This window comes from Thermobia domestica, chromosome 18, assembly GCF_964235325.1.
Source record: "Thermobia domestica chromosome 18, izTheDome1.hap1.1, whole genome shotgun sequence".
In the NCBI taxonomy this organism is placed as follows: Eukaryota; Metazoa; Arthropoda; class Insecta; order Zygentoma; family Lepismatidae; genus Thermobia; species Thermobia domestica.
In genome coordinates, this window is record NC_137471.1 from 8,797,524 (window position 1) to 8,813,509 (window position 15,986).

A 15,986-nucleotide genomic window follows, 5' to 3' on the forward strand; every position below is an offset into this window, starting at 1 on the left:
CGACATTCTTTCGCACTATAAGTCAATATAACTTATAGCCTTTATGCAGAAAAGTAATTTTAAAAACCGAATTAACTTAAACGTTCCACAGCATCTCTTATCGTGAATACCACACTTAGGCTTCACGAACACCGGTTGAGAAGCATTTCTCAGTAGAAGTTACAAGGCAATAGTTATCGCTGCTTAGATGTCGCTATTTTACACTTGAGAACTGAAATTCAATGCCAGTAGCTAGTGCCACGTAGTGGTGAAATAAATAACTACTAGTACCACTGTGGTTAAAATACCTCGCTGTCAGACGCGGAGTATAAAAGTGGCCATTTTGAATCTTCAACTATCTCCAATTATGAAAAACAAAGCATAAGAACATATAAATACCAGTGACAAAGTCAGAGAACTTTTGGGTTAAACCAAGGGCGCCGATCCTTGGAGGGCCAAGGGAGCTCGGATCTCCCAAAGCTCATGTGGGCCCCCTATTGTATTTATGAATATATAAAATTTGGCATAATTTGAATGCAATTTATTTTAAAATCCTCATATATATACCTTCTGCATCTAAATGGGCCCCCAAATTTACGGAGAAATCGGCGCCCTTGGGTTAAACCTCTTATTGAATGCAATTGCTAATGATGCTCGTGTTATTTCTACCTTACTACTTTACTTAGCGATAGTTCTGTTCCCGCAGATCGTTTAACAAAAGCAGTAGAAAGTGATTAATTACCTTCAAGTAAAGTAATACCTTAAAGAAACACTTTATAATTTATTGTCTAAGTATTTCATCTGCGGAAAAACAGAACAGTAGATTACTTTCCTAGTTTTAAAGTGAGAAATTTTAATTCAAGTAAGTATGATAATTGAATATTGAAAGATTTGATACTACAAGCCGAACTTACCCAAAATACATGTTTTTTTCAGGAAACGGAAAAGTAATTTGGTATGTATCCTTCTTGAAAGTATAAACCAACTGTTAAATGAAATCATATTCTCTATAATAATAATAATAATAATAATAATAATAATAATAATAATAATAATAATAATAATAGTCACAAAAGCTGAAACCTAGTGGCATTAACAGTTCTTTAACTTGGGGCATATTCTGTAACGGTTTGCGTAAACACAACACACTAGTTGAGCTTTAGTTTGTAATGGCAGCATTGTAATTATAATTATTTAAAAAGACACTTATTGCATTACTTGATTGTTTTGATTCACAATTTTTTCTTTTCTTTTCTTTTTCTTTTTCGTTTTTTTTTTTTTTTTTGCGTAGACTGTTACGAAATGTGGCTCTTGGTCAAGTTCGTAAATTAACGTATACTGCTACAGAATTCATCAAACACACTAATTTGAATCCAAATGAAAATGGTTAGGGTGAACACAACGCGATATCTGGTTTTTTGTTTGCGATAAATTGCATAGAATGTATATTTGTATTTTGCATGTTTTCCTTCAATTTGTGTTTCGTTGGTCACTGCAATTTTTCCGGATGCTGGTACAGAATGAGTCCTTTAGACGTGTTCGTAAATAAATTCTTTTAATTCTAAATGCCGTATGTTTTAAAGAATTTCACTTATAAATATCAAACATTAACACCCAGGTTGTTAATCTGTATTAAATTATCATTATTTAATAAATGTACAGTAGAATTTTTCATAACTATTCCTGCAGTGAAAGGACAGCTCGAAAGTATGTGTAAAGAGATACTTCTCTTGCGTCAGTTTGTTGTGGGAAGCTAAAATGGCAGTTGGTTGTGAGTGATGGAAAGACGAGGGTGATATTGATGTGTTATGGAATGCTTAAAATCAGTGACAGAAATTTGCAGTGAGTGAAGATTCATCATGAAGTTTTATAGATACTTTTCGAACTCATGTGTAAGAGCTAGAAGAAAATAATTAATCGGAACGAATTTATTGTGGAAGTTCGTACGTTGAAGAGAAGTACTAATGTAAATATTTTCTCGGATGGATGTGAAAAGCAGCATTTGAGAATAAATATTTACTACTAAGGTTAGTATACTTTTCAAATGTATTAATTTACGACATTTAGTTTAAGTACTTACGGTATTTTGTTGGTAAAAATGACCATATACACACTTTCTTCTTTGATAGTACAAGGACTATTTTCTTGTGTTCCTCCGTTGTAAAACACAGACAGAACCCATATAGTCCATGTAATTAGAAGAAAATATACAGTATTAGGCCAAAATGTACTTAATTTTTTAAATCAAGGTATACCCCCGGGTTTTCGTTATAATTCAATAATAAACTAATTGAGTTCAATCAGTATACATTAATCAAGTCAGTTGTGGAAGATAGTGGCAAAAGTGCACTTTGAGCAGAACATTCATAGGCACCTATTGCGAACCGAACCGTACCTATTACGTACAAATAACATTGATTTCATTCCTTCTCCAATGCCACATTCTGTGAAAAAATTACTTTTTCTTCTCAAAGTGCACTACCAAAATAGTAAACTATTGTTAATAATGGCAAGGTTTTAGAACGCAGGTTTCCCTTCCCACTTAGCTGTAATAAAGACAAAACAACGTGCCCTGCGGGGCTCTAACCGGCCTTTGCTCGCTAACGCTCGCTCGGGAATACTGTATGAATTAAATACTAAACTTTGGTACAGTGAGGAACCAACCTACCTACTAACCTATATGGGGGGAGGGGGGGAAATCTGTGTTCTAGAACCTTCCCGTTAAGAATTTATTTGTAAACTAACATTGCCTAATGATGCAAAAAGCGCAGATGTTAAGATTTGCAGAAGGCGACGTGACATTACCTTTACAGATTAAGTTAAGCCTGGCCGCTGCAAACATAACTATAGCCTAAATAAAGTGCTTTATACGAAAGTAATCATCTAGTACTTTAAAAGCTCGTATCCTATTAGCAACTTTCTGTTTGTTCTGGTTATAGATGAGGCTTTGGCGAATCAGCACAAGAAAAGCGGTGAGAAGTGCTGTGTAAAGATAATCTTTAATACATTAAAGTTTGTGCTAGTGAGATTTATTTTTTTATAGGGCATGCTTGCACGAATGGATATATTTCGTGATCTAGTGCAGGAAGCATAGGTACTGGTAGAGAGCAGAAGCGTGCAAATGACGTAGGAATTTTTGACGGGCAATATTTGAAATGGTGATTTTTGAGCCCTAAAGGAAAAATACATGTTACATGTAAAGAGTAAATAAAGATACGGCAGGACCATATATTTAACCTTGGTCTTCATGTTATGGTGCCTGTGCGTTAAAGTGCTGATGTAGGCTTACTCAGTCCACTTCTTGAACAACCATACATTTTATCAGTTTTGAGGTCGGTACTGAATCCACATGAACTGTACCACAATTTCTGTTATGCATGGACAACCATATATAAAAAGTACATGTATTTAGGCTGAGAGGTAATTTCATAAACTCAGGGTAGTGAAAAACCCAGGAAGTTCTTAGCAAACGCAGCCCAGTAGGTTTAATTAGGTAAATTTGGGTTTTGTTTGGCGAAATTGGAATTTATTAGTCCCCATAGCAGAACATGCCGCGATCTGCGGTGTGATCGCAGAAAATTTTTTGGCGCGCCTGTGCAGAAAAATTGCCAAAGGAAAAGTAAATAGCCAACAGAAAAATGTAAAAGCATGCCTGATATGTTTAGATGTCTTGAATGCACGGGCGACTCACATAAATAAAGTTTAAACTGTTTTTTACGTCGTGTAAAGCGTGTTTTAACAATCACATGTTTTTTTCTGCAGATAATTTTTGCAGAACTCTTGAGGGAAATTTTTGACTAACAAAAGCTCATCGCAGAAAGACGAAGAAAGTTCTGCCTTCGGGTTATTAGCTATATTTTGTAGTGTAGTTTATGGAGTTTTCTTGTTAGAATATTTACAATTTACGCATTCATATTCTATTATACACATGAATGTATGGAATTCGCTTGTTGGACTCCGTTGACTTGGTGGTAGAGCGCTTTGAAGTGGACAAGCACCGTGTGTATGGATTTTCTCGGGGTTCTCCTTTTTCGTCATGCCACCATTATCGATCTTGTAATTGTCATCTCCCTTAGCCTCGGTGCTTAATCGTGAGATTGAACTAAACTTTGAAATATTAATAATAATAGTAAGCGCAGAAAGGGAATCCATAAAGCCCCATTCTCGTTTAATAGGGCACACTTTACATCGATGTTACTTGCTTATATTTCGATTTATAGAAAGAAGGAAATAAACAATTTTCTAGAGTAACAAAGGGGTGGGTAATTGTAGATAGTATTGAATAGAAATGAAGTTTTCGGTGACACTCAGTATTCAAAATCCTGGGAGTCAGGTAAATACTGGGATACTACCTCAAGTAGAGGAGTGAGGGCTTTATTAAATATTTTTAAAATGAAGTTATCGGCTTTTTTTTTCTTTCTTTAAATTCTCATTTCCAGTTGCCAGTTTGGTATCATATATTTTACGATTGAAGAGCCTTTGCAGTATACGATAATCGTACCATACGTCACATACTGCACCAAGTATGAAAGAACTCGAGAGTTTCCCAATCCGATTGTCGTTAGTTTTGAGAAGTTAGAAGTGTATCTTTAGTAATTTCCTTTTATAAGTGAAGCGTTTTCGATTTGTAATGAAGTGGTACGCAGAGAGATAGGTTATTTGTTTGTACTAATACGCAAATATATACAAGAAAAACAAAGGGAATGTGGTCGCATTGCTTTTTGTTCCAGATTACACTTCAGCATAGTTACAGCAACTTTGATCGAGCGTAAACAAAGTTCGTTATGCATGATTCTTCCAAATTTTTTTCTTTCTTTTTTCAGTGGCAATCTGTTCTGGTAAAGATCTCTCAATAAATATACAGGGTGTTTCAAAACAACACCGACAACGTTTGGAGGTGATTCCCGACACCAAGATAAGACAAAAAGTATAGACCAACCTGGGTGCACAAATGCTTCCTTTCGGAGTTATAGGCCGCCGAAAACACGAAAAAAAAAAAAAAAAGAACTTTAAAGGTCCATGGCTCAAAAACTATGGGACCTACCGTAGTCGGGACAAGACTTCGCTTAGGAACTAATATATGCGCTTTCCAACAATACGTTTCAGAATCCTAAGATACTTGCACAACAATTTCTATAGAGGAAGTTTGGCTGCAGGTATTTAATTTGAAGTATTCAGCAACTACTTCTATAAAAATTGTTGCGGAGGTACCGCAGGATTATGAGACTTGGATATTTGGATAGGGTACATACTAGTTCCTAAGTGAAGTCTTGACCAGACTACAGTAGGTCCCATAGTTTTGGAGGGACCTTTACAGTTCATTTTTTCATATTTTCTGCATTTGTGCACCCAGGTTTGTCCATACTTTTCGTCTTATCTTGGTGTTAGGAATCACCTTCCAAATGTTGTCGGTGCTGTTTTGAAACTGTATTTTAAGCCAGTTCTGGAACAGTGTGTTTACTGAGAACTACGATTGAAGAAAGTAATTATAATCACAATTGTTTCAATACATTTTTTTTTTTTAACTTAGTTCGGAAGACATTGGGGGAACATTATTACAACTAAAAGTATTTTTACGCAGGTATGATTATGGTTTACCCTTACTTTACCTGGTCCCAAATGTCTGTAATCTCGTGTCGAAAGTGCGAAGATAGTATCTTTTATTCAAGTATGTGGAGAGATTTTTTTTTTTTTTTTTTTTTTTTTGTACACCTGTCACGTAAATTTACATTTCATTTTCTCCCTTTTATTAGATAATACTTATTTCTATCATCTGTTCCTTCATACATCGTTTGATGTTTTGTAGTCAATTTTACATCTAAATATTCGGAATTGTAATGATTTAAAATCGTTTGGACCGTGAAAAGAAGATAGACTAATAAGTATGGGGCCACTGGACGAGTGTAAAAGCTAGTGGCGTTGTGCGGTCTGTAACATAACCTTACCTATCGAAAAGGTAATATACTCATAATTTCAGTGTGATTTTAATTTTACTATAGAAAGTAGAACTGGGAGAAGTCCCTTGTTGTCTACGTATTTCAAATATGTAGTGTGATAGTGAAGGTGGGGTAATTTTGAAGTTGCTTAGCACGAAATCCTATTGCGCGAGATTGCGAAAGCAATGCAATTCCACCTATTAACTTCATATTCGTCTTCTATGATTATCGTGAATTTTTCTATTTCGTTAAATCTTGGTTAGGTTTCTTGTGCTCGTTTCGTCATTATCACCACTATTAGCAACAGGGTGGAAAAAAATCATGATTTTTTTAAAAAAAATCATTTTTGTTGATTTTTTTGATTTAAATCGATTTTTTTGATTTAAATCAAATCTTTCTCCTCGTATAATACAAGTCGCGAACTGAAGCAAAAGCATTAGGAATTAGTATTAAATGCTAATTATGCCATTTAAGTGAAAGTATTGGGGTTGAATTTTGAATTATTCCAATCGTTAACTCATATCAATCCCAAACAACGTTTCTTAACCCTTTTAAATTATGGCTCCTTTTAAAGGTAAATTATAGACTTTCAGTCAAGCAGCTACAGCATCATCCCTATTTACCCTAGGATCATGTTACATACATCACTCGCTTTAAAATAGAACAGCTTTTGAAACAGTAAGATTCATATTTCCCTATCATGTCCCTGAAACGGGAAATTTTGAGAGTAATTGCATTTTTTTAACTTTTTTAAAAAAAAAAAAAAAGATCCCGTCTGGATTCCCCTGTGTTAACACAGATCTCAAAATCAACTGGGAAATACTAAGGGTGTACTAAATGTGTGTACAATATTTCAAGCTTCTATTTTGAGTAGTAAGGGTCAGGAAACTATTTAACAATGAGCTAAGAACATCTCCACAATGCTCTAGATGACGCGGATGTAATATAAAAATTTCCTCAGACATCCCTATTTATCCTAGGATCATGATTTGTACATTATTCTCTTCTGAATAAAACAAATTTTCAAACGGCACCCTTGAAATGTCTCCATGTATCTGGGGCGGGTAAATCAGGAAAAAAAGGAATTTTCTTTTAAAAATATATTTTTAAAAATTTTTTACCTCTGTGGACCCCTCCCCCTGTTTTAAGGCAGAGATCTGAAACAAATCTGAAAAATACTGAGGGATGCACTGAGTAAATATGCAAAATTTCAATCTTGTAGGTGCAGTAGTAAGCCCGCGAAAAATAATACTCCCCAAATACTCCAGATTCCCGTATAAAACAGGATCTGAGCTAACAGTTTCCTGAGACATCCCTATTTATAATAGGAGCATAGTACGAACATCATTTTCTTCAGAATAGAACAGCCTTTCAAACGGTACCATTCATATGTCTTCATCTGAGACGGGAAAATCACGAAAAAAGCTATTTTTGGTTAAAAATATCCTTTTTAAAAAACATTTTTGCCCCCTCTGGACCCCGCTGTTTCCACGCAAAGATCTGAAAACATCTGAAAATTATTAAGGGGTGCACTGAAGGAGTGTGCAAAATTTCAGTCTTCTGAATGCGAAAGGTAGCCCGTCAAAAAATAATAATACGCATAACAAAAAATATCTCTTTAAATTTATGACGTCATCACACACTATGCCTCAACGCAGAAAGGCGTGAAGGCATATGTAACGTGTTCTAAAAGCCTTCAGTCTTGAAGAAAACTAAGTAAAAAGCCTTATTGGTACTTTTCTAACTGAATAATGAAGACTCTACCCTATCACCTAAAAATATTAATTTAGAGTTTTAATTTAAAAGGTTAAGCATTAAGGAAAAAGAATAGCAACGTTTATCAAAATGACACATTTTATCACAAAAGTTACTAATATTTGGCGGGGGCCTATTTTTAAAAACTCTGAACTAGCTTGCAGCATGAAATACATAGATTTCGCCTAAAGTTATAAAATTAAAAAAAAAAAAAAGTTGGAGAGGGGATAGGACCCCTCTAAATACGCCCTATTATCTAGGAACAAACAAACAGACACACAAAAAAGAATTTTCGTCTCAAATGTCGATGGTGATTTCCCCGTTGGAATAGTTAACGATTTTAAAACCCAAACCCAATGTTACGAGAAGAAGAAAGCAGGATTTGCTCCGTTACCTGCTCAGAACGGGATTTCCCCTAATTATCCTCTGCATGACACTTGATTTCATAGTATACTGTACATTTGAGTCTCATTGTATTATGATTATTAACTTCCATAATCGAAAACACGGAACAAAAACGAGATTTTACTTATTTTCACTTTAAATTAATTTATTTCGGAATTCGATTTAAATCAACGATTTTTATTAAAAAAATCAAGTGATTTAAATCTTGATTTATATCGTGATTTAAATCAGACTGATTTAAATCAATCCACCCTGATTAGCAGTACTATATCAACGAAATGTTAAATATATTATGCGTTACTCCATGATAATGAATTCTGTAAGTTTTACGTCACACGATTATGCCGGCGAGGCTAAAGGAACGGTGATGATGAGTAATGAATGAAATGGTAGAATGAAGAAAGTGTAAGAAAACGGGAGAACCCTGAGAAAACCCACGCACATGATGTTTGTCCACCACAAAGCTCACTTGCGCGAGCTGGGATCGAACAAACGATCCCATGTACTAGAAGTGAATTCTCTACCTCTGAGCTACCGCCGCCCCCATGATAATGTGGCATTTTCCAAAAAGTGACTGGAGGTACACATTATCCATTATTAGAATTTCTGACCTGTATGAACTAATGTAAGGGTGGGTCTGTCCTTTAAAAAATGAAAATGAAAATGAAAATGAAATGAAATGAAATCTTTGAGTTTTACGTCCCACGGTTATGCCGGTTAGACTAAAGGAGACGGTGATGATGAGAGATGAGTGAAATGGTGGAATGAAGAAAGTGGGAGGAAACGGGAGAAAACCCACGAGCACGGTGTTTGTCCACCACAAAGTTCACTTGGCGGGGGCTGGGATCGAACCCGGGACCCCAAGCACCAGAGGTGAACGCTCTACCACTGAGCCACCGCGCCCGCGCATTTGTGGCCAATTAGTCCTGGTTCCGAGTTCAAATCGAGGACAATTTCTCTCGGATGTAACTCGAGAAGCAGTTTTTATTCCGTTTTAAGCTTATGTGACCCCTTCCAGCATAACCCGGCTGTTGCATAATAACATCAAGGCGAAACAAACTTATTTCTGTCCATATATGATATGAATATATAGAGCAAATTATTTAAACCAATTAAACCTGGTTTAAACCCCCCCAAAAAAAAAGTTTTTTTTGGTTTTTTAAATAAAAACCATGGTTTTTGCCAACCCTGCTTACTATTCATTTGTTTTTATTGTAGAAAACAATGCAGTCATTTTTGAGTTCAGAGATTGCTTATTTTACTATAAATCCGTGTTTTTCTGTATTTTCTGATAATCCGACCTTTTTTGCGTTCCGACCATACCCCTAGTCCCAAAGGTGACGGATTAAGGGGGTTCTACTGTATTGTGTTTTTATCATTTTCCAAGGTACCAACTTCAGATAGTATAATTAGTGACAGATGCTATAAAATATGTTGTAATATAGCAAGCTAGATATACATTGTTTCCGATTTATTTTCTTTTCTTTGTGAGTTTATTTTTCTGTGTTAGTCCATATTCTCTATCCACAAAATTTAGTGGCTCTAAATCCTTCTTTCTGTATGGTAATCTGATGACACGCATACAGGTTATTTTATAATTATTACTAGCTATAACCACCCGTCCTTCCCGGTCTAAATTCAGAACGTGTATAAAAAGAAAGAATAATGGCCTTGAAGAATTTCACCACAACCACTTCATTGCCCAGGTATTTATCCCTGGATGTTATGTAAGATCAAGCTCGCACAATCCCAACGTAATGTGGGTTGCATGCAGGCAGGGCGTTCTTAGAACCTGGGAGGAGCACACATGCATTTTTCACCCCCACTTTGACAATGAGCCGAAAATTGAAGAAGAAAAAGAATTCGTACGCGATTAAATATGATGATAGTCTATCTGTATACAACGTTTCATGGCTCTAGGTCGCTCCACATGAAACAGAATATTTCTGTATTTTGTTCTAGCTGAAACACACATTCTTCACATGGGGAGGACAAGGTTTATGCAATATACCATATTTGAAGGTAAAGAAATGCGTAAAATAACCGAAAATTCACTTTAAATGTAATATACAAAAAATGAAATACAATCTTTAAGTTTTGCGTCCCACGGTTATGCTGGCTAGGCTAAAGGAGACGGTGACGATGAGAATTGAGTAAAATGGTGGAATGAAGAAAGTGAGAGGAAACGGGAGAACCTCCACACACGGTTAAGGTCCAGAACAAGACCAACTTGACCCGAGCTTTGATCGAACCAAGGACCTCATGCACCAGAGGTGACCGCAGTACCACTAAGCTACCGCGGCCAGTGTAATATACAAATAGCATAGAACAACACCTTCGTCGTTACCCTTGTGAGTTCCCAGATCGGTTGGCTTGCCCCTTCGTGGTTAAACTTAGGCTCAAATATCATCGAGACTGTCACCAGTCAGCCCGAAAACTATGGATTTGACACTACAGTTAGTCATTTTGAACGTATTATTTTTCATGCTCATCATATCCGTATGACAATGGGGGCTAGAGTTGGTCGGGGGTCCTCAGGAACCCCGGAAACTGAATTTGTCACTGATATTGGACATTTTGAACGTGTTGTCTTTCACCTCTCCATGACGATGGGGCCAGGCTTTAACTTGAAAGTCGTCTGAAGTGTTATTATTCATCTCAGTGACCGTGAAAACTATAAGGAGTGTTCAAATGGAAAGTTACGAAACGTCGTACAAAGCAAAACTGTTGAAATAGGAATATGCCGCTTTGGGGGTAACGTAGTTCGACATCTAGGGAAGAGAGTGTAGTGTTTCACGTGGTTGTGCGCATGCACGGGCGCCTCCCATATGACGCAGGAAAGAATCAGGCATTTGTGTGCTCCGTCCAATTTACGCGGCAGTGCGTGTAAGGAAATCATGGCGTTCACATTGAAAAATTCAACGCTTGAGGAGCAGCGAAATGTTGCCTGATTTCTAAGTGTGGAATGGGTCAGATCGGTCGATATTCATCACTTGATGGTATTGTGTATCTGATTAGTCAATGAGGAAGGGAATCTCCGTTTTCATAAAGGCTGGGTGAGTTTTGAGTGATAACCCGAAATCAGGTCAAGCAAACACGGTAATCACGGCCGAACTCATCGACAAGGTGAGCGACCTGGTATGAAGTGATCGTCGCGTCACAATGTGATTGTTGGCAGTGATGGTGGGGGCCAGCGTTGGAACAGTTGTGCACGACAGGTTGGGTTACCGGAAGGTATGCACGCGGGGGTTCCGAAGATGTTCAGCGATCTGTGTATGGGGAACGCTGCAACACCTGTTCCGGTATCATAAAGACCCCGCACTCCTGGAGCGGATCGTTGTCGGTGAAGAGGACTGGTGCCATAACTTCGAGCCAGAGACAAAGCGAGACAGCGTGCTATGGAAGGATGCGTCGTCACCTCCCCTGAAAAAATGAACGCTGTGCCCTCAACAAGCAAGGTGATGCTCACCGTATTTTTCAATGTCCGAGATCGGATACTCATCGAATTCCTCCAGCGCGGAATAACCATTAACAGTGGCATGTTCTGTGAGACACTCCGTAGCCTACACAAGTCCATCAAGAGCAAACGGCCTGGACTGCTTCACGATAACGCTCGTCCACATGTCTCCTAGGTACGCAAAGTGTATTGGACAGGTTCAAGTGGAAGCAGCTTGAGCATTCGCCTTACAGCCCGGAAATGTTGCCCTGTGACTTCCATCTGTTTGGTCGGTAAAATACGTCTCAAAGGGAAGTGCTTCAACTCGGGCGACGAACTGAAATACATGTGCTGGCTGCTGTCACGATCACAGAAGTTCTGGGAACAGAGAATCCTTCGGCTTGTGAAACAATGGGATAGTTGTGCTCAGACCTTTGGTGATTACTTTTAAATGAAGACTTCAGTTATATCCACAGTGTCGTTTCGTAGCTGTACGTTTGAATACCCCTCGTTATGTATATCGAGTGTTTGTTTTTCTATGTTTTGTCCGAAACCCTTTTCGTACGCCACTGGTAATAAAACCGCTATGGAGGGTTCCTTCAAGTTTACAATTACTTGGGAGCCTATAGATCAACTGGATACTTCAAATAACTTATTTGTACTCTGATCAAAATTGGGGAGGGAAAGTACGTCACGAGTTTATTAAGGTTACCAAGAGAGGGGCTAATCGTGAATGTCAGTGTGGTAGTTGCAACTAGGTTTGTGTAGGAAGGAAGAACAACATTACAATGTTGTCAGCTTGTAGAATATGTTCAGAAGTGTTTGTCAATTGGAGGGAGCACACGGACGCCTCAGCGGAATACTCACTATGTGGCAGCAGGAAGACACATGTCCTCCAAACGTCAGTTCGTTTCTTATTTTGATCAGATTATAGTAATGTTTCTCGTTAATATTTCCTTCATTGTTTCAAATGAGACACTCGGTCACACTTCTTAAGCGGCACGCAATGGCTTAAGTCCTTTTTCATGATACATGAATATTGCATATAATTTTATGATACTTATGGTAACACATTGCCCCATACTTATAGCCTACTATTATTATTATTTTACTATATAACAATATGCTAGCAGAATATCTGTTCTTCGCACGGGGAGAATATGTTTCATTCTGGGCATAAAGGCTGAATTTGGATTTAAACCAGGGTAAATTAAATTTCTCAGCGATCTAATGTAAAATTTGAAAATGGCGGCCATTTTTTTTCAAAACAGTAGTGAATAGGAAATTGTTGCAAATTGCGGCAATGACAATCTTGAAATATAAATCACATTTTAACACTTTTACCCCAAAGACATTGAAGTATTTTGAAAAAAACCCAATTAAACCCGAAAATACCCATATGGGCCCAGGTGGGTTGGTTTTTTAAAAAAAATACCCGGGTTTTCTCAAACCCTGATTTAAACTGAACTTGATCAGAAGTGTCACTGTTGGTGTGAGCGATCCCGAAAACTATGGATTTGACAACTAATTTCGGCCATCTTCGATCATTTTTAAATATCTCTCCCTCCCCTAAGTTGCACTGCCAAAGTGAAATGATAAACACCATCCCAGGCCCGAATCTCATCTATGTTGAAAATTTTGATCGAGATCTTTCGGGTCGTTCAAGAGATATAAAGTCATAATTAGTGGGCTGACGTGACTAATTATTTTTTTACTGGTACTTTTTTGTTTTATTTTCGATCGTCATCGGAAAGAAAACTTAAACACTTCAATAAAAAGTATTGATAAAATTTACACATTATTATTGATAAATTACCACTGTTGTGCCACAAAATAATAAATTTAACAAATGTGAAAATCGTGTTGCGAAAGTCATTGTGTGCCCCTGAAGATGAATGGCGGAGTTTTTTCACTCGAAATATTGGAGGGGAAAAGTGACGAGGAACGTTACTATGTGAGTAATTCTATAACAAGATCTTTAAGTTAGGATGCTAGCAAGTTATGTTAAAATGATTTCAGTTCTCTTCTTTTCTGCTTACGCTATAAACAGGATCTTAAAGCTGCTGAACATTGCTGGTTAAAGTGTAGCGAAGTGAAAGAAGATTATGTTGAGAAATAGTTTTTTTTTTAAATTTTTTTTTGTTAGGTCTGGTACTTTTGGTACTGCATGCACTTGTATGTAAGAAATAAAAGTAGTTTTTTTTAGTTTTTTCTTTGTTAGGTCGGGTTCTTTTGGTACTTCCCTTGTATATAAGAAATAAAGGTAGAGCCTGTCTGTCTCATCTATGCCCTCGGAAAGTATGCGAACTATACTTCGGCCCCACCCCCGCCACCCTCTGACGGAGGAAATTCTCCCTTTGCTTACGGAAAAGAAGTGAATGACCGCAGTGACAATTGAAGATCGTAGGCTACTTAGAATGGCTAACAAGATAGAGGACAGCGAAGTCCGTGAAATAGTCCATTCTGGCAACGCTTCCGCATCTAACAATTGAAAGATCTCGGCCGCAACAACTTCTCCCTCCTCTTTTGAGGAAGGTACTGGAAAGCACACACCGACTGCAACACCAGAAGGGGCACAGATCAAATACAAAGGCTCTAGTTTTTCCATTTTTTTTCCGTGTTAGATCGGATACTTTTCGGAGTGCCCTCGTATGTAACGTCGATTTGTGGTGCCATTAAATCCCTTTCGACATGAAATTCACTGTACTTTGCTCCTTCGAATACGTGACAAACACAGTTTAAGGTTCAAAATTTCAACCTCATCGAGTATCGTGTCGTTTATCAAAGCTACATTATATTTAGGCGAAACGCTTAAAAAAGTTTTGTAGTTAGTATAACAAAGTCAAAGCACGCATCAGAATATTAGTATGAACTTCAACTTCGTATGATGATAACTGCCCCAGTCACGGTTCGGAGCACACGCACACATAGTACGTCCTGGCTTTCCTAACTTCGATATTGCATAAGGACTTAAAAGTACTTAAACTGTAACTGAACCCAAGCTAATGGCCGAATGCAAGAATAACAGAGCTACTACAAAAATCAATATCAATATTGGAGCCTTCGTTTTGATTGTGTTAATTTGTTCTATTTCCACAACCTAATATTGTCGTATCAAAAGTTTTTTTCAGCTCTGGAAAACATCGTGAACGGTGCAAGTATACAAAAGTGCTTGTCATATTCATTTGGACATTATGCAGTACAAGCACATGTCTGCTCATACTTCGATATGAAATTGGAAAAAGAAGAAATGAAAATTAAAAAAAAAAAAAAAGTTTCGTTTATGCTTTTGTACTTGTTTCGTTCCTCGCTTTGGCGTTATTGATCGGTTGTGGTGTTTCCATGGATAAAGGAATCTTCATTGCGCATGTTTTATGCAGTTACATATTCCCGCTATTTCACAGTATTGTGACAGCAGAATTAAGATTAAAAAGTAAGAAGAAGAAAAAAAAAATAAAACCTTTATGTGTGCAAAGAGTGAGCTCGTGCTTCTAACAAACAATCCTGGAAACATAATAAAACGTACGGACCACCGTATCCTCAAACTAGCATCAATTATCCGATTCGCTGGATGAAATAAGAAAAATTAGTGATATGTTTTGTTGTTACTTTTTACTACTAGTACTGAAGGGCTCGCTGGTAGACAATGTTTTATGTATTAAAAATTAAATATTAACGCCATCGGAAGTGTCACTGTTTATCTCAGCGACCCCGAAAACTATGGTTTCGACACTTAATATCGATCATTTTTATTTATCTTCCCCTCTTCTAAGTTGCACCGTCATACTGAAATGATAGAAACCATCCCAGTCCCGAATCTCATCCATGTTGGAACTTTGATTGAGACAGGGGCAGATCCAGAGGGTGGGGGACGATCAGGGTAATCGCCCCCCAGAGGGAGAAACTTTCTTTATATATATATATATATATATATATATATATATATATATATATATATATATATATATATATAAAATTTAAACCTATCTTAAAGTTTGGAGCGGTTAAAAGTAGCTTTAAGTAGCAGTATTACAACCCCCCCCCCCAGGAGTCCGTCCTGGATTGAGATGGGTTGGGTGGTCCGAGACTTATTAAATCACGAACATAGTCACCTTCATTTTTATTTATATACATTTCTCACTTCCATTTTGTGTCATGCTTCAGTTGATTAGTGAAATATTTTTTATGTGAATATAATTATAATAAGCATTTTCGGAAGACTTCATCTCAGGAAAGCTGCCCTCCCCAAGATCAAAGTATCCCTTATAGATTTCAGCAGCAGAAATAACTTATGACATATTTGTAGGGTTGTTAATGAATACTTTGCAAGTAGTATATGCGTTACTGTTAGGACGCTGTGTATAAATATTTGGAGAAACCAAAGAAAAATAGTTACAGACTGCTACTTACCACCGTATATTTTTCATATAAAATAAATAAATAAATACATGATTTATTCCAACATAATCTTCGAT

The 15,986-nt window shown here is 37.1% G+C and overlaps 1 protein-coding gene across 1 annotated transcript in view; it reads left to right on the top strand.

Moving 5' to 3' along the window:
- Nucleotides 1-1,712: 1,712 nt before the first annotated feature.
- Nucleotides 1,713-15,986, top strand: part of LOC145676048 (kelch-like protein 26) — a 100,019-nt gene continuing 85,745 nt past the window's right edge. Inside the window, exon 1 of the mRNA XM_081746900.1 lies at nucleotides 1,713-2,006. The gene's annotated coding sequence lies outside the window, so the exon portion shown is untranslated. The remainder of the gene's footprint in view (nucleotides 2,007-15,986) is intronic.